The 19595-nt window shown below is 37.6% G+C and overlaps 1 protein-coding gene across 1 annotated transcript in view; it reads left to right on the top strand.

Annotated features, from left to right (window-relative positions):
- The window catches only part of Plxdc2 (plexin domain containing 2), a 405253-nt gene that overhangs the window by 255833 nt on the left and 129825 nt on the right, over window positions 1-19595 (top strand). The gene's annotated exons all lie outside the window — the stretch shown is intronic.

The raw sequence follows: 19595 nt of genomic DNA on the forward strand, positions 1-19595 counted from the left end.
CAACCTGGAAAGGAAAAGATTTATTACAGCTTATACTTCCAGGGAAGAGTTGATCACTGAGGGAAGGAAGAGCCCTGGAGGCAGGAACTGAAGCAGAGACCACAGAATTATACTGCTTACTGTCCTATTCACTCTCCATGCTCAGCTAGCTTTCTACACAGACAGGGCCCAACTGCCTCGGGATGTCCTGCCCAAAGCTACCTCAACTAGCAATCAAGAAAATGCCCCAAAGACATGCACACAGGCACTATGATAGAGGCAATTCCTCAAATGAGGTTTGCTCCTATTAGAAGGCTCTAGCTTGTGTCAATTTGACAATAAAACCCAGCTAGTCCATCACCCCTGAGTTCTGATGCTGCGCCCTCCTCTTTCCTGAGCCATGTCCAGTGTGGATCTGTAGGGACAGTTTGACTCTGTTAGGCTTTCATCTGTACTCAATGTATTGGCTGGATCCCTCAGAACTACATTACTCTCTGAGAATATTTATACCTTTACAGAAAAGATTGCAAAAAAGGTTTAAAGGAAAACCTAACAGTGTAATATACTAGCTATATCTTCTTACAGAGTATTTGTAAATACTGGTACTGTAGATGAACCCATTACCAACAAGAAATGTGGTTAAATGTACTTATCAAATGTATCAAGCTTGATGCTTAAGGATTTCTTTACCCCATAGAAAATAGGTTGAACTAGACCAAGTGGCACTTGAATTAATTTTTTTTTTCAGTTCCTTATAGTATTTATCAGCAAGTATCCTTTCAGCCTCATTTGGTTTAGGGCAAAGGTGTAAATACAGTTTGGTGGTTATTTTACCTGGTAATTTATACCCTCTGGAGGCCTTTAAAGGATTTTTTTTCCACATGCATACAGTTTGTATTTCAATTTGCAAGGGCTTAATTAACAAGCAGACTTTCAATGACAGAAGATCACTTGGTGACCTCTTTTATTGTGATTAAACCCAAGGTTGGCTATGCATTACAGAAACTGAGTTAGCTAGTCTTGTTCACATAGGTTCTCTCTGAAACTAACCACCAAACAGAAATGTAGCTTCCTCTTCACCCCTACCCCAGGTAAATGACTCCAGCGTCTGCAATTTGACTCCTTCTAGGCTCTAATCTCTGTAGCTGATAAGCCATGGGGACATTGATTTTGTTTCTGGAAAAACCTTTCACCTGTTGGCTTCTGTCCCTTCTACTCCACATCTCAGGCCATTCTGTTGATTATTGAAACAGTGTACCCAACGCATTCAGCTATGTTTTCTCCCTACTCATTACCTGCCTATATCCTTCCTGAGTGACTTGTTGTTTGATACTAAGTTGCAGGAACACAAACACATGATGTAGAAGTCACCCACGACTGTATCACCTTGGCTCAAAGAGAAGACGTGAAACCACAGATATAGTTGAATCCTTACTCCATGGCTAGATACCTTCCTCCATTTAATTCCTACTCCTTTAGGGAAGTAAATGCTTCTGAAAGTAATGATTCTCAGAATGTTCTTCAGTAAAGAAAATCTAGTCATGTTGTGCCCATTCTTAAACTCTTCAGGGTTCTTTGGTTGCTTTGGAGAAACCATCTTCAACCTTTGTCATAGCTGTGCTACCCTTCTACCATCTGGCCTCTGTCTATTGCTTTCAGCCTATTCACACACTGTTCTCTGTAAAGCATAGAGATTGTCGTCTCCCTGCTCTCACTCTTTAGCCCATTTAAAATACCAAACATGCAGTAAATCATTTGTGGATTGAATGGGCACATGTGGGAGTGCCAAACACTGTGCTGAGTGAGACGCATAACAGTTTTATGGTTTTATTTTATTTTTATTTATATGTGTATGTGGGTTTGTGTGTGTGTGTGTGTGTGTGTGTGTGTGTGTGTGTGTGTGTGTGTGTATGTATACATATACATGGGTGTATATGTGACAGGGGCCAGAATATGGCATCAGATCCCCTAGAGGTAAAATTACAGGCAGTTATGAGCCACCTGACCTGGATGCTAAGAGCTACGTGCAGGTTCTGAAAGAGCAGCAGGTACTACTAACTGCTGAGCCATCTGTCTAGCCCTGAGAAAGGTAACATTTTATGGTCCCTTCTTCTAGAGTATTAAGCATTGATGAGAGAAAGTAATATACCAGGGGATAGATAAGAGAAGAAACAATCTAAAGCTGTCATAACAAGACAGATATGAATGAGCTATCAAGATAGGGTTGAAACACTGAACGTATATATTCAGATCTTCCTGACTTAAAGAGAATAAAAGGTTTCAAAGAGAGGGTATGTGTAGATGGAAGCTTGAAAAGTGAATGGAATGTTCAGGTCACCAAAGCAAGTCAATGTATTTCAAGCATGAGAAGAAGCCTGTAAAAATTTACAAAATCCGCCATTACTTAAAAAAAAAAAGTGCATTTCTGGAACTCAGGGTATGTGGGAAAGAGGTGGGAAAGGAAGTGGAAGGTAACCAGACAAGGGAGAACTTTGTACTTCAAGTTGCCCTCTTTGAAAAGTCAACAATTTTCATTTTCAAGACTGAATAAAAATTCTCACCACTTTCCCTTCAAATCCAGGCCTCTCCTGAATGAGTAGAGGCTGATGAAATTGAAGTTTTATAAATTCATTGATTTTCTTTTCACCATTTTCATGTGTGTGTGCAGAATTGAGTTTTCCTGGCCAAATTCTCCATCAGAGCTCCCTTGACTTCTCCATTCACACATACAGGGAAAGCCACAGAAGAACACCTATGGAAAGAATTCTTCACAGCATGGAGGGCTTTAAATTATCTGCTTTATCATATTGAAAGTAAAATGAGAAAAAAAGTCACACTTGGAATTTTGACCAGTCTGAAGTATTTGAAAAAAAAAAAAGAAAAAAAGAAAAGAAAAGAGACTTGGACCCTAGGCCCATGCTGTTCTTTTAGATAATCAATGCATTTGGAAACTGGATTATCATTTGTAAAGAAGTCCCTATGCCTCCCCACAGTCCCTTTTGAGAAGTGTTTTCTTTCAAGTGAGGAAGATGACAGGGCTTCTTTTGACCCTTTTGGCAGATGTCAATATAAAGGGGTTGAAATAGTACACACCTATGAATTGTTTCATTTCCCCCACATTGAGAGTTTGTGGCTGTGCTTGGCAGGCCTCATGGCCCTGGCTGCATTCATGGATCAAGGAGATGTGGCTTAAGCATCCACCCTGCCTCTATGAAAGCTGCCTTCTTTTGCCACCCACCTATTTCATCCCTTCTTAGTAAATGCCATTCTGGTCAAAAGGACAGGAAATTGAAGAGGAAATGAATCGCTTTTGTGAAGACGATTTCCACTGGCTTGACTTCAGTGAGATAATCATATATTATGATTTAATTGAAATAAAAGTGTTAGGAAGGGAATGGAAGAAAATCGCACCCTTAGTGAAGTGACTTTTGGGACACTTATCAACAAATACAAAGTGGTTTCATATCATGAAGTATTTTGAAGGATATAAATGTGTGTTTATTATGAACTTAATGTAAAAACACTTTGTAGTAGCTTCCCTGCCCAAGGCAAAAGGTTTTTATTATCAGTGTATGGATCTATGTTCAGACAAAATTCCTTCATAGCATGGATAACAGGAAGTATACATTCTTCACAGTTAAAATTGGATGCAACTTATAAGATAAAAATTAACACCAAATTATATCCCTTTGGCTTTAGTGACCCCTATACCAAATGAATACAGATAATCATCCATATTTATCATGCTAAAATAATATAATAAATCTTTCCCAATGCCAAGTGGCCCTACATCTCACTTGGACAACACAATAGAGCTGACCCTGTTGACGAAGGCTCAGGTGATGATCTGGCCCCATGAATGTGAGTGAGAGATCTTGTTCCTCTCATCTGTTTTATGGTGGAGTGGGTGAGGGAGACTTGACCTCCTCCATGCCCTATCCTTTCCCACCTGATGAGAGGGGAAAGCTGGTCCCAAGGTCATGAGAGTAGGAGAGAGTTGGCTCTGCCTCTCATCAGCTGCAGCAGTTGGGAGAGCAGGCCCTGCACCTCACCCAGGCAACACCATAGAGCTCATCCTGTAGCCTGTTAGCTTGGGTAAAGGAGAGCCTGCCCTGAGGGCATGAGAGCATAACTGACCCACTCCCCGCATTGTGGTGGTATGGGTGAGGGAAAGCTGTCCTCCCCCCAAAACCCTTGCTACCTGCAACAGGCAGGAAAACTGGCTTTGGGAGCATGAGAATGGAAGAACTGACCCTGCACCTCACCAACTGTATCACTCAGGAGAAAGGGCTGTGTACCTCACCTAGGCAAAACAGTAGAGCTGGCCCTGGTGGTATGGATATGGGTGTCCTACTCCTAAGTATATAAGAGCAAGAGAACCAACCCCTTTCCTTACTACCTGCTGCAGTGGTTGAGCTAGCCAGGGCAATGCTAGAGAGCTCTTCCCGTTGGTGCTGATGAAGGAAAGCTGGAAGGCTGACCAACCCAGCTACCACCCAGACTCAGAACCCAGGGCTATGAGATTGCCCACCCCAACATTCACCCCATCTATGAACTGCTGGAATATGGAAAAGGGCCAGACCTGCAGATCCAAAGATGCAAGATCTTTGTGATACAGACAACAACAGAATACCCAAGAAGAGTCCCAGTATCAAGGGTGTAGCAGAAACCAGAGGCCTCAAACCAGACTAATGACACTTTGCAATGAATACTTACAAGCAAAGATGTATTGGACTAAAGGTTATACTGTATGACTCACTCTGTCACACTACACCAAGATTTGTTGTTATTTTTGCTGTATGTTAGTTAGTTTTGTTTTTGTTTTTAGGGTTTTTTGGTTTTTTTTTCTTTTGCATTTTGTTTTGTTGATGGGGGTGGGAGATTGCAAGGATGGAGAGTAGATATGAAGGGACAGGGAGAAGAATGGCATCAGGATGCATAATGTGAAACCCACAAAGAATCAATAACAAAAATTCATTAAAAATCTTTTCCCAAAGTAAACACTAGGGATAAATGACTTATAAATGTAATTTTTGTTTGCTTACTTTCTCTTTAAAGTTAGAGAAAGAAGAGCTGTAAGTGTGGAAGAAAGGCTGAGGGTCACTTTTAATTTTTGAATGCCCTGCCCTAGGTAATTACACTGCTTCCTAAATAGAGTAGACATATTTTATGGAAAATTCATTAAATATGAGAAGGAATACCATTTTGAACAGATCAGTATAGTTCTTAGAAACCGACTATTGATAGGTCTTTGCATCTGTGTCAGCAAAATAAAAAGATAAATAAAAAAAAACCCATTCCTTGGCTGAAATGCTTTTAGAGGGAGTAAGATGCCTATGTTTATTGTGCATTGGACTTCAAGAAACTCAATATGTTTTGTATTAGTTTCTAGTATCTATGTACTTTAAGATTCTGTCCCCATCACTCTTTGAGTTAGTTACATGCCATGGCAGCAGGTAGATGTAGAGATGAGGACAGTTATTTTTGTGGTTGCTTCTCATCTTCCACCTCACTGAGGCAGAATCTCTCTTCTTCCTCTATCTGTACGATGGACTGCAGGCCAGCTGACCCATGAGCTTCTATCCTACTCTTCTGTCACACACATGGATCTTACCTCACGAATGAGTGATTACACTAGCTTTTTATATGGGTTCCAGAGACTGAACTCAGGTCTCCAGGCTTGCAAGCCAGCACTCTGACCCACTAAACCATCTCCTTAGCCCTCAGTATCTTCCTATGTGCATGCATGTGTGCATATGATAGGTGATTGTGATATGGCTGAACATATGGAATAAAGACATATATAAGTTCCTTTCTTTTCTCAAAACATTTCTCTTGACATTTAGTGCTTGGTGTACAGAAGTACACAGAATTACAAATCACAGTTATAAGAATATATACCTGTGTCAATGTTCTTTGGCTATCGTTAATTTGTTCCTTCAGCTCTCTATTATTTCTCAATATTCTTGGTCTGATAGGAGGAGATTTAGAGGAGGAATACATGGCAAGGTCTGGATAGGAAAGATTATGTTATAGTAATAGTTACCAGGGGCTGCCAAGATAACTCAGTAGTTACTTCTGCTACTTTTGCAGAAGACTCAGTCCCACAGTGGCTCCTTACCATCTTACCTGCAGTTCCAGGGGATCTGTTGCTCTCTTCTGCCCTTTGCTGGCACCAAGCATGTGGATAGTATACACTATGTGTGTAGGCAAACTGTTATGACTATTAAATACAAATTAATCAATCTCAGGTCCCTATTATCATTTCAAGGATGAGACCTAATTATAAATGTCACACCCTTAACAGAACCAATAGTAAGATATCCTCAAACTGTAGATATGATCTGTGTTTGTCAGAAATGACTTAGTTTGGTATATCCACAGTGTAGATTTTCCTTAATCCAATTCCAGCCCCAGGAAACTGTTAGAGAAACTGGGTCATGGTCAGCTCATACTTAAGATACTGAAAAATTTTAAGAAAACTCAGAGGAAATTTATAAAATAAGGAGAAAGCAGAGGGGGAAAGGAACTATGTTTAGTGAGAAAGCTAGCTTATTCCAGAAATGGGATTATGTTAGATTTCTTAATTGATATCAGATAATTCTTAAACAATCATACTAAATAACTATTACTATTTCATACTTGAAACTGGAAAAAACAAATATCAGAGCAATTAAATAATGTAACCATGGCCGTGCAATTATTTAACAGTGGGCTGGAATTTGTATCTTATTTTTTTCCCCTAAAACAAAGTTCTTCCCTATGTAAACATTACTCATAGAAATACCAGGGATACCTGAAGATAAATAGATCTCCAGGTGGGGGCTGGGGGTGATTTAGGAGTAAGTATCAATAATAAAAGTACTTAAGAGAAAACTAGGAAACTGAGGGAAGAACTAACCGGAGTGTTTGGGAACAGAACAACAGCCCAGTAGTGAATGTAAAGAATACGATTGTGTTAGTTGAAGCAGAAGGTGATGAGTGAGAAGGCTTGCTTTAAAGAGAATGGAAGGTTGGTGTGAATATTGGAAGTACTATTGAAGACACAACAGTGTGCAGTTTCTCATCCTATAACTATTGCTATTGGCATTTGGAAAGAAGTTATTTATTGTGCTTGACTATGATAATTTATCAGGGGCTAAAGAGATGGCTCAGTGGTTAAGAGCACTGGCTGTTCTTCCAGAGGACCTGGGTTCAATTCCCAGCAACCACATGGTGGCAATGAGATCTGGCGCCCTCTTCTGGCCTGTGTACATAATAAATAAATAAATAAATAAATAAATAAATAAATAAATAAATAAATAAATAAATAAATCTTTAAAAAAATAAAGAAAAAGTTTATCTGTTGATTCTTATAACTGGATCCCGGTGGTTTCCCAAACACTGTGACAATCCAAGCCCCTAGACTGCATTTCTTACATCCCAGACAGCAATGGTACTCCTGCCTTCCAGTGGAAAACTTAAAGAATATTGTAGAAGTCTTGATTTAAGTTTTTGATAATTCCCTCTGCATAATAAAATTATTATTATTATTATTCTGGAAAGAATGAAAGTAATCCTTTGGACCTGGTCCTAACAAACACAATGGCCTGGTGATGTGCAAGCAATAGAAATCGGAAGAAAATGCCAGCGTGTTTGCAGTCTCGAAGGGCAGAATCCAGAGATCTTATGCCATTACTTCTTAGAACCAGGCAATTAAGATATCTGAGGAAATGTAGACAGGGTCATAACTTTGAGATTGTAAAGGGCACATGGCTCAGGACGATTGCAAATATCACAGAGGTTTGGGCTTGACCTTAGGATGGTAAAGATCAGGGAACAAGAAGAGGAATCAATGGAGCTGCAGATAGCACCTCTCTGGAGCTGTGCTTTTAAAAGGAAGTCAGAGAAAGGGGCAGATGCTCAATCTGTTTGTGTTGAATGGTGAAATTAGAGCTGAATTTGAATTACTGACTTTCTATACTGATTTTTGCAAAAATCAGTATTGGTTAAAATGGCTTAATTTCATTGTAATTTTATAGAATAAATTGCAATTCAAATATTAGCCTTGGTACAACACATTGCCTCCTCGCAGAGAGAAATTCATTTGTATGTGCATATATTTACGTATATACGCATCAGATATTTTACCTGTACATATAACATATATATGTATATGTGCTCACTACACACACACACACACACACACACACACACACACACACACACACACATTAAAACTTTCCTACTCTTCAGAGACCATATATGTTTAAGTGTAAATGTACATATACATGCACAGGTATACTTTCAATAGTATATATGCCACAATTGAAACTGTAATTGTTGGAGTGATAGAAAGTGACAGCATCCAAAGAAATACTTAAGATGCTTCAGACACTTTGAAAGAAAAAAAGTAAGGATCTTATATTTGATTTGGAGCTAATTGTACAATGCAGGTGGTTGCTGAAGAGAGCATAGCATGGCTTCCTTTAAGCTCCTATCTTGTCTGCATCGATGGTCCTCTTACCCTGAGAAGGACAAGGCAAAGAGTAGTGTCATCTCTGTTTTGAATGGTCATGAATGACCTGACCTGAATGGATTCAGAGGATATTTATAGATAAGATTGTAACTTCTCCATGTAATAGCTGAACAATCAAGGAAAACAAAAATTCCAGTGAAGAATAAAATTGGAAAGCTATAGTCATATTTTTAAACTTTTTCTGAGATTATATCATTTCTCCCTCACCTTTCCTCCCTTTAAACCTTCCCATATACTTCTCCTTGCTCCTACTAAAATCCATGGCTTCTTTTTCATTAATTCTTGTTACATTCATACACAAATATACATATATATTCCTAAATATATACATACATCCTGCTCAGTCTATATAATGTTACTTGTTTTCAGGGCTGACCATTTGATATTGGTTAGCCAATCGGTATACTTTTCCCTGGGGAAGACTTTTTCTCCCACTCTCATCATTACCTACACTAATCTTTTGTGTAAACCAGGAAGAATCTGAAAGAGATAGTTCTTCCGATATGTAATGTATTTTCTTTTTAATTACCTGACTTAAATATGAAGTCCAAGACATTTTCAGTAACTACAGCAAGGTTTACTGATGTATCAAGAAAGATCAATACTCTGAGTTCTCTGTTTAGAAGGCTAATTCTCGGTATTTTCAAGTAGATTTCAGAGTTTTTAAGATTTAAAAAGAGACAGAAAGCAGCCAACTTTTTGAGTTCCCTCCTGCCTACCAGAAGCTGTTGCTTTAGTTCAGTAAATTTCACTTACTTGCCCTTAAACAAAGAAAATAAAAAGGAAGAGATAGTTCTATTCACTCTTTGTGGCTGCTGCAGAGAACTAAAGATGAACCCAGAGAAAGAGCAATATGTGGATTCCCCTCTCTAGAGCAGGGCAGACCGTAAATGTAAGCATAGCTGATAACTCAAGGCTGTTCCATCTCAAATGAGTCATGCAGGTCCCAGGTAGCATGGGCAGAATCTCCATGGAGACTAACACTCACAAACCAGGAATCCTCGAAGTAGTGCTAAAGAAAGCCTTCCTAGCCAAAGCAGAGTCAGTGGCAGTACAATTCATGGTAGAGGCTTTGAAAATGTGGATAGGGACAGGAGAAAACCAAGCAGACACCAGGTATTGAGGGTGAACTCCCAGGAGCATTTTGGCTACATTTGTGAGAGTATAACATGTGATAATAGGGATGTGTAGCCAGCGTCTGGGAGTGTGAATGTCTAAAAGCAGCCCATTTCCTTGACCTTCATATAGGAATGAGTGAGGCTTGCTTTTTTCTCTGACTGATACATTTTCTCCAGATTTACTAAGATATATTTAGCCAATATGTTAGGCATGTCTCATATGTACAGTGTAGTGCTTTCTGAACTGATTGCTATTATTAACCTAATGAATATATCTATTACTTCTTCACATAGTTCCCATTTTTTGGGGGGATGGAATATTTAAAATCTACTCTCGTTCGTTTTCAAGTATCAAATGAAGTATGATTAGTGAATTCCTTTGCTCTATACATTCAATCTCTAGCATCCACTCACCTAGCAAAATCTCAACTACTCACTTTGATCAACATCTTCCCAATATTTCTGCTCTCCAACTCCTGACCATAACTGTTCTACTCTTCATATAAGAGTTGACTTTTTTTTTGAAGTTCGCATATGAGTGAGATCTTTCAGCATTTGTAATTGTTTTTCTTAGCTTGACATTTTTTTTTCACTTAGCATAATTTCTTCCAGCTTCATCTCTGTTGTACAAATGATGACAGACTTGCTTTTTTCAGGTTGACTGATTTTTCATCATGTATACAAGTCATGTTTTCCATCTACTTATGGATATTTTTGTTGTTCCCGTATTTGCTACTGTGGACAATACTACAGAGAACACAGTAGTTATCCCTTCAGCACTGTGATAGTTCCTTTGAATGATATTCCAAAGCAGTTTTCTGGATTGTGTTATAGTCCGGTTTTTAGGGAAACATCCATGCTGTTTTCCATAATGTCTTAATACTTTACATATTTATTTACCCAGTGTTAAGGGTATTTTATTGTGTCTTTCTGATTAGCTGACCCCTTGTTATTAGTTTGACTTACTTTCTTTAGACCATTCTTTTTGCTCTCTCCTCTTTGGTTATCATTTGTGTGGGGTATCTTTTCCCCGTCTTTCATTCTCAGTATCTGTTTGACCCTGAAAGTAATGTGAATCTTTTGTAGGCAGCATAAAAGTGGATTAGATTTGTTATTCATCCAACTGCTGTATGTTCCTTTGAATGAAGCACATGATCTACATATTTAAAGTTCTTACCAATAGGGAGGTCTAGTAGCTGTTTTCTTCAGTATTTACTGGATGCTCTATGGCCACATCATCCTTCTTTGCTGTTTCTCCTGTGTAATTTGGGGGTCTCTGTAGCAGTGCTATCTTCCATTTTGGTTTATCATTTGTGTGTCTACTGTAGACTTATGGTTACCAAAAGGCTCAAATAAAGCATCTTGAAGTCATAGCAGTCTATTTTAAATGAACAAATTCAGTTGTACACAAAACCTGTGCACTTGAACTTCCATTTTTCCAAATTATATGTGATTGGTGTCAGGATTTTCGTCTTTTGATATTGTATATCACTGAAAAATATTTAAGGATTATAGTTGCATTTATTTTTGATACTTTTTAACTTTCAATTTTTATTTTTTGAAATGAATTACATCATTTTACCCTTTCCCTTTCCTCTCTCTCTCTCTCTCCCTCTCCCTCTCTCTCTCTCTCTCTCTCTCTCTCTCTCTCACACACACACACACACACACACACACACACACATGCACACACACACACACACACACACACACACACACACACACACATGCACACAATATTCTAAGATTAAAAGTGCTCAGTGTACCAGCGTTACTGAGATTTGTCTGAGTTTAATTACACACTAGTATTTACTGGACTTTTGTCCTTTCACAAACGTTCTTATTATTAGTTAACATCCCATCAATCCTGTGAATTTTCTTTTTCTGGTGAAGTAGTTATAACGCTGATGGATTTCCTAGCTGTAGTTTCTCTGGAGAATTCACTTCTGATTCTTCTCTGAAGATCATCTTTCCTGAGAATAGTGTCCTGGATAACCACGTCTTTCTGTAAGCATTTTCTCTCACTGCTTTCAACTATTTGTCTTTGCATTTTGAGAATTTTCTCATGTGTCTTGGTGATTTTTTTTAAATGTTTGGCATTACTTTAGAATTTGTGAAGATCAATGTTCACTCTTCAAATTTGGGTAGCTTTTTTTTGCTATCATTCTTATTATCAAAATTTTATCTCCTCCCTTTTCTGTTCTTTTCAGATTCTCATATGTGAATATCCATTACTTAATGACCCCTATCAGCCCTTAACCCTTCCTTCCTTCATTCTTTTCTTTTTATTCCCTGATGTTAAATGTTAAGTGACCTGTGTCTTAAAATTTTCTAGCTCTAACTCCTTGGTTGGGTCTTCTCTTGAAACTTACAATGCAATTTTCTGTTTAGAATATTGGCGAGCTTTAATTCTAGAATTTCAGCTTGTCTCTTTAAATAGATTCTATCTCTGTATGAAACATCATTTTATTCATGTATTGTTTTCCTGATATAAGTGAGCCATGTGTCTGTTCTATTGTATCTCAATGTTAAGGTAATTGTTTTTTGTTTTTGTTGTTGTTTTCTTTTCTTTTCTTTTTTTTTTTGTCAGACATCTGTTGATCTCCAGTTCGTCTGGATCTACTCTGAGCATTTTGTATGATTGTGCTGACACTGTCACACTTACTTGGTTATTTTCTTTTATCTTTGTTGTCTTTACTTATTGCCAGTGCATTTGAAGGAATAGGTAATTTATTCAGTCTTGACAGAATGTAAAATAAAAAAGGAAAGAAATACCCTTAATTCAGGAAAACCACAAATTCTGGGTACATGCGCTAACCTGGTACTGAGAATTGGGCACAATACTAGAGCCTGCTCACTATGGACACATAATACTGGATTCCATCATCACAGGATGACATCTCAGTGTATGAATCAATACCTGGATATGGGATTTGTCAGTTAGGCCTGGTTCCAGTTTCCACTAAATGGAACCTGGCTACTAGTTTCATTGGGGTTGATCTAAAGCATGCTTACATAGTGAAAAACATCATGGAACCTGGACCCATAGCAGCTAAACTGGTGCTCTGCCAAGAATCCTTTGAACCTCATGGATTAGACTAGAGCCTGGCACTTAGGAATCAGCCTAAGAATCTGGGTGGCAGGGCCAGACTTAATGATGGTTCACAGGGCAAGACTAATGTGGGGCCTATATCAAAGCTGTGTGCTCATCACATGGTCAGCCTCAGAGTAGTTTTATGTTAAAGCTGAATGGTCATCATGCTTTGAGCCTGATGGTTGTGCCTCTGTCCAGACTGAGCACTCATCATAGATTGAGAATGATGGTTGGGTCTCTGTCCAGACTGAGCACTCATCATAGATTGAGCCTGATGGTTGGGTCTCTGTCCAGACTGAGCACTCATCATAGATTGGGCTTGATGGTTAGATCTCTGTCAAGGCTGAGTGCTCACTTTTCTCCCCTTCCCTAGCACATAGGGTTGTGTGGTTCTGAGGAAGGGAAGGGTGAATAACATGAATCTATCTTTCCTGTTGTTTTCCTGGCTTCACTTGTTTATTTATTCTTTTTTGTCTGCCTTTTGCCCATGGACTGTAATCTCTCTACTGGATTTCATTGCTGCTATGAAGGCATTTCCCTGCTGTGATGGTTGCACACATTTGTGGGTATAGATGGGTACCAATGCTCCTATTCTGCTTTTTTGTTGCTATCATGTTCCCATCATGTGACTAAGGCTTTTGGCTTTTGTATTATTATTTGTAATATTATATGTATTATCTGAAGAAAATAGATAAACTTCTTGATTTTCAAAAAATTAAAAAAAAAAAAAAAACAGTTCAGCACCTCTACCAGGAGGCACATGCTTTGTATACTGTACTTTGGAACACTTCATTCACAGTGTACTGTGTGAGGGAAGCCATGTGGAGAAGTCCTAGATAACCAGAAGTAATTTAGAAGGTGGGAGAGAGCAAGCTGTTGATAGTTGCTGTGAGAAGTTAGCATGCATTAACTCTAAGCAAGCTACATCAGTTCCTTCAGTAACCAAGATGCAAAAAGAAAACCTAAAACCTGAAGTCTCCAATTTTATTATTAGTCCAAAATGAAAATGGATGAAGACATTGTGATTGTTGTCTATCTTCATCCCTTCCTCTGTCCACTTCATCTCCTGATCATCCTTCTGATATTGGGATGATCTACTTTATATTTTCAGCATAATCCTGATAATGGCAAGTTCATAAATATAGCTTAGAGTATACCACTAAGTTGTCAGTTGTGACCCTCTCCCACCAAAGAAATGGACTTTTGAAACTTAATAATGCCCAATGGTGTCTTAAGCCAATTCAATAAAGGACTCTATGAGTTTTAACAGCTATACTTTTTAAATTTATGAGACATATTTTACTTTGACAGCTGTTGGAAATTTAAAGGTAAATATTTGATGACTGACAATATTATAGGTTGTTGAGGAGAAACCCAGGGATATGTTTTAATACATAATATATTATTACTATGCTTTAACTTGAAAGCTGATTGGAACTATAAAAGGAAAATACTTGGTGATTGACATTATTATTCGTTCCTTCTGAGGATCCTGTGGTTAGTAATCCCATCTGAAATTCAGAATATGTTTATTAACTGTCTAGGTTTCATGTAAAAACCTATATTCTTCTTCTCGTGTACTGCAGTGTCTGTCTACTGGATACCTGTTATGTGAAACCCATCATTGTACAGTTATCCTTAGCAGACAGTCACATTTCCAGATAATTAATCACAACTGTTGAATTCCAAATTAGCAATTGCTGTCACACACGGTTTTATTTGAAGGGCTGAGTGAGTTACAAACAAGCCTTTGTCTTAAAGGCAATAGTTTATAGCATGTGGAAATCTATTGAGTTATAAAATGAAGAAGGAAAACTGTAGGTGCAATTTGCCCAGTCTTTATTGTTTTTTTTTTTCAAGCGACTGGTCCACCTTGAGTACTGCCTGATTGACAAAGCAACTACAAACCCCTACATAATCAACTTAGGTTCTCACGACAGGAACTAGAACATGCACGAATTTAGTAAGAAAACAGAATGGGAAATTCATTGTCCTAATTCTAATCCATAAATTTCAGATCTCTTTGATTAAGCAGTACAGATCACAGATACACAGGCCTTAATAAAGACGCCAGAGGCATCTGTATCATGCCATTGTTATTTGTACTCTAAACGCAGTGTTGAACTACGAATATTTGATGCCTTACAGGCATGTGGATTGACTCCAGTCTTACCTAAGACGTCAAAGAGAAGAACTGAGAGATGATAAACTAGAATATTTTTTGTAGCCTTTGCACATCAAAGGCTTATAGAATGTTTCATGAATAAAAGTATCCTCATGCTTCCTTTATCACTATGACACTTCCAATTAAAGGCAACACCATTTGCTGCCCAACAGGAGGTTGATATTTTTACAAGGAACTTGTTCCACCAGAATAGAAGGAAAGACTACATGAACTCAGGACTTTAAGGAACTCTATTATCTCTTGCCTTATGGTTAAATTCAGTGTTTCACCCTATCTCAAAAAGGATTAATACATATAAACACATGTTGTATATTTAGGCCTGAATAACAATGTTAAAGTCATATAAACATCTTAGTATAAGTTTATAACCAACATACATTAGAGAAAATTCTAAGTAAATGGTTGGCTTTCAGCATAGCACACCTTCTCCCTTTCCCTCTCCTCACCACCTCCCATGGTATATGTCTGTCTCTTTGTGCCTGTCTCACCCCATATCTTCCTCCCCCTTCCTCCCCATGTGTGTCTCTTTGACTGTGTCTGTCTTCTGTGTGTGTGTGTGTGTGTGTGTGTGTGTGTGTGTGTGTGTGTGTGTGTGTTTGTGTGTGTGTGTGTATTGGAGGGGAGTGTTGCTCACACCTATTTCACAGGCAATTGAGCCAAGACTTGTGCATGCTAGGTCGATTCTTTGTCACTGAACTACATTATGGCTTCTTCTTCTTCTTCTTCTTCTTCTTCTTCTTCTTCTTCTTCTTCTTCTTCTTCTTCTTCTTCTTTTTTGCTTGCAACAGTCATATTCAGCACTTTTCTTGTAAACTAGTACCACCCCTCTCCCAAAGCATGGGAAGGTTAAGTCATTTAGTCACAGCACAAAGAAATAATTTGAGTTTGCCATGAAACAGATTCTCTAATTGGGTACAATGCCTCCTATCACCAAATTGAGTCTTATTTCATAAATTGCTATAGAAGAATCAGACTTGTTTGTGAAACTATTCAGTAAAAAGGCAGAGGATCTGAAGGCTTAATAAAAACAGCCAGGATTGAGGTGATGCCACCTCTCCTCTAAGGCACAGATGCTGAAATTTGCAGAGAGAAAAGATCTTTCCTTCTCTAACTGCTTCTTTTGGCATAAACTCCACTGAAGGGGAGTATGTAGTCTGTCAACTCCCATTTAATAGCCTTTTAAACTTACCTATGAGAACTGTCAATGTTGCTACAGAATGGTTGTCTTTATAATTAGCTCAAAAGAAATAAATAGAAAAGCCATTGAACTCCCTGACTTCTTCAGGACTTGATGTAAGGCTAGATTTACATTATTTCTAAGCAGTCCTAGAGCCCATGGAATTTGAAATCATAAGACCTGTAATGGCCATGAGGGTTTTGGTAAATAACCTAGTTTTATTAAATACTGTGTTTAATAAGTGAAAATAATACTGCCATCATTCCCTTTTCAGTTATTGCAGAGATGAAGTGAATACTTAATGTAATTATCAACAGCCTGTATAGATATTGATTGATTGATTTGTACGATGTAAATATGGTTAATAAGTACGGTTATAATATGGTTAATAAATAAAAAATAAGGACTACAGAGATTGACTCAATTGATTGAGTAATCTGGCTGATTGATCTTCCAGAGGAACCAGGTTCAATTCTCAGCACCCGCATGGAGGCTCACCATCTTTTCTAACCTTAGTCCCTGTGGATTTGACTCCCTCTTCTGGCCTTTGTAGGCACTGCACATAAGTGGTGCATAGACAGACACATGTGCAGGCAACACACATGATTTTTCAAAAGTAAAAAAACAAAGATACATAATGATTGAATGGTGTTTGTTCATAAAAAATCTACTGCAACTGCTTGACTTAATCAGTTGATGATTACATATTTGAAATCAGATTACTCGCACAACTAGAGGCATGTACAGGAGGAGAGCCTGTAAGCAAGAATAGAGCATGATTCAAGCTGAGAACTTGAAATACTAGTGGTTAAGTCCAAAGGGAAGGATAATGCATAGCTATTCTTTGCAATTCAAAGAGAAAAACATGTTTGCTTCTCTTATTTGATTCTTTTTCTGAGTACTAGGTCACCTGGATAGTAATTGTTACATAAATCTTATGAACACACCAATGATTGCCATTTATGCTCAAGTCTTATAATGAATGAAGGAATCTAATAATAGCCTCACAAATTGCTACCAAGGATTTTGGAGAAAGCAATGAAATATGTTGCTTAAATTAGCATAAAATGTGCAAAATTTACAATACAATTGTGTATTGTTACCTTGACATCAGGTTCGAGAGATAAAGGCCTAAAGCTATGAGTATTTGCAAAGGACTAGCTGTATTAACCTGCATAGTTAGTCCCTACCCAGTACCAAGTCAGTGTTCCCTGCATCCAGGAAACTTACATTTTCTGCATTCCATATCACAACTGAAATATTATTTTTAAAATTTATAAGCTAAGGAACTAAGGCTTTCGCTAAAAACAAGCATTTGACTCTTGTTTATTTAGAAAAAAAACTTGAATTACAAACAGAAATGAGTTTCCAGTAGAGTCAAGAAAAATGCAAAAGTATTCCCTGGATTAGAAAAACTCAGTCTGTCAGAGTATTGCATTCCCTCGCTTCTGTTGCAGAGTTGATCTTAACAGTCATAGTAGGAATGATAGCCATGCCCCATTCATTGGGATAGCAGCAACCACATGCTACCCATAATTGAAATTATAGTTCATTTTGTAACTGTTATTTACTTAATGGATTTGTTTGTATCACATTTATTTATTCATTGGTGTGTGTGTGTGTGTGTGTGTGTGTGTGTGTGTGTGCATGTGCATTCCATAGTTCTCAGATCATGTCATTGGTAGAGGACTACTGTCTGGAGTCATGTTTTTCTTTACGCCTTTGGTTCTCAGGGGTAGAATTCGGGTCACCAGTCTTGAGAATAAGCACCTTTAGCCACCGAATCATCTTGGCTTTCCTTCTGATTCATTTTAGTGTTGCAATAACTGCAGAAGAGGGAATTGTAACTCTATTTCTTACAGTAAACAAGTTCTTCTGTGTGTTTACTTAATTCTTTGGGAATTATTTGCAACTTCTTTAAAATATGGGAACTTGTAAGTCCGAGAAATATGCTGGCCAGAGAAAGTGTAGCTGTAAAAAGAGAACAAGTTCTTGCCAAACCTCTGTGGAAATATGTAGGGGCACATGCATGCATCCTGCCTTTTTAAAATATGAATAAATAGTTACATGTGTAGAATCTAAAACAGTTGATCTGGAAGATTCTGAGAGCCCAACAGAAGTTACTGGAGACAGATATGAAGAGGGTAAAGAGAAGAGAGCTCATCCAATGCCATAGTTAAATAGAAAAAAACCCTGGAGGCCTGCCCCAGCAGAGCGATTGCCAACAACGATGAGGTACAAAAATAGTAAGAAGAGACAGTCAGTGTACTACAAACAAAAGGTAAAAGTTGAAGGTAATGAATAATACAGTGCCTTTGCACTGATTACTATGAATTCATATACAAATCAAAACATTACTGTGTACCTCATTAATACATACCAATGCTATCTGTCAGTCAAAAAACAAAAGTGACATAAAAGTGAATGCAGTGTTTGAAAGCATGAGTGTGGCTGCATTCTCTGTGATTCTAGAAATTGCAGCAGCTTTAGCACAGAATGGACCTGGAAAATGGCTCCTGTGGTGATCTAAAATTCTCTTCCTTTGCTCTGCTCTCACCAGCTTCACCCATCATCACACAGAGAATACGGAGTCAGGAAGCAACCACCCGGAGCTCATGCTTTCTGAAAGGACTCCTTCATGGTCTAATTAAAACATTTACTTTCAAGGTTTCATCTGGAGAATTTTTTTGTGTCTATTTTAATGATCATATTATAAATGAATCATGGTGAAAGCAAAAAAAAATTAATTACAAGGTCTGAAAAATGGCTGTTCTTTGTGTTTATAATTATAAGGAAGTGCATATGAGGGAATGACTAGAAATCTGGAGAGAAAATGATAAAAAGAAAAGATTATATCAGCACACTTTCTTCTAATAGAAAGTAATCACTTAGCATTTTAATAATGAAATCTTATTAAATATACTAATAACTACGAATTTAATTTCATAATGACTTACATAGAAATCATAATTTACAACTTGAAACTATGAAAACCACAATATCTCAGTGAAATCTTTATTTGGACCATAAGAAAGATAAAATATTTGACATTTTTGAGGCTTAAATATTACAGTTTTTTTCAAAGTATCTTGTGTCTTTATTCTTGCAAAAAATTATAGATAGGATTCTCAGCTCTCTAGTAATACCATAATTATCTGAACATTCCAATTGCACCACCACAAATCATTTGCCTTGAATTTTATTTTATAATATTGTATGTGCAGGTTTATTTTAATGTTTATTCTTGATTGCGTCTTTTTAGATTAATATTAAAATAAACAAGTATTTCCTGAACTGACTCTTCTCCTAAGCAAATAAAGACCTTGGGGACCAAACACTAGTGTAATATTAACAATTCATCATGGATATTTTACTAAGTAGATAAACCCAATGTGAATAATGTCAAGTGTGAATAATTGTAAACATGGTTGGGATGTAAAACAAGAACTATTGAAAGTTAGTTCAAAGCTCAAGACCACCACAGTAAATGCTCTCACTAAATGTGGGCTGAAATAAGTTGATGC

The sequence above is a fragment of the Peromyscus californicus genome, unplaced genomic scaffold (assembly GCF_007827085.1).
Source record: "Peromyscus californicus insignis strain IS unplaced genomic scaffold, ASM782708v3 Scaffold_8__1_contigs__length_139910024, whole genome shotgun sequence".
NCBI lineage: Eukaryota > Metazoa > Chordata > Mammalia > Rodentia > Cricetidae > Peromyscus > Peromyscus californicus.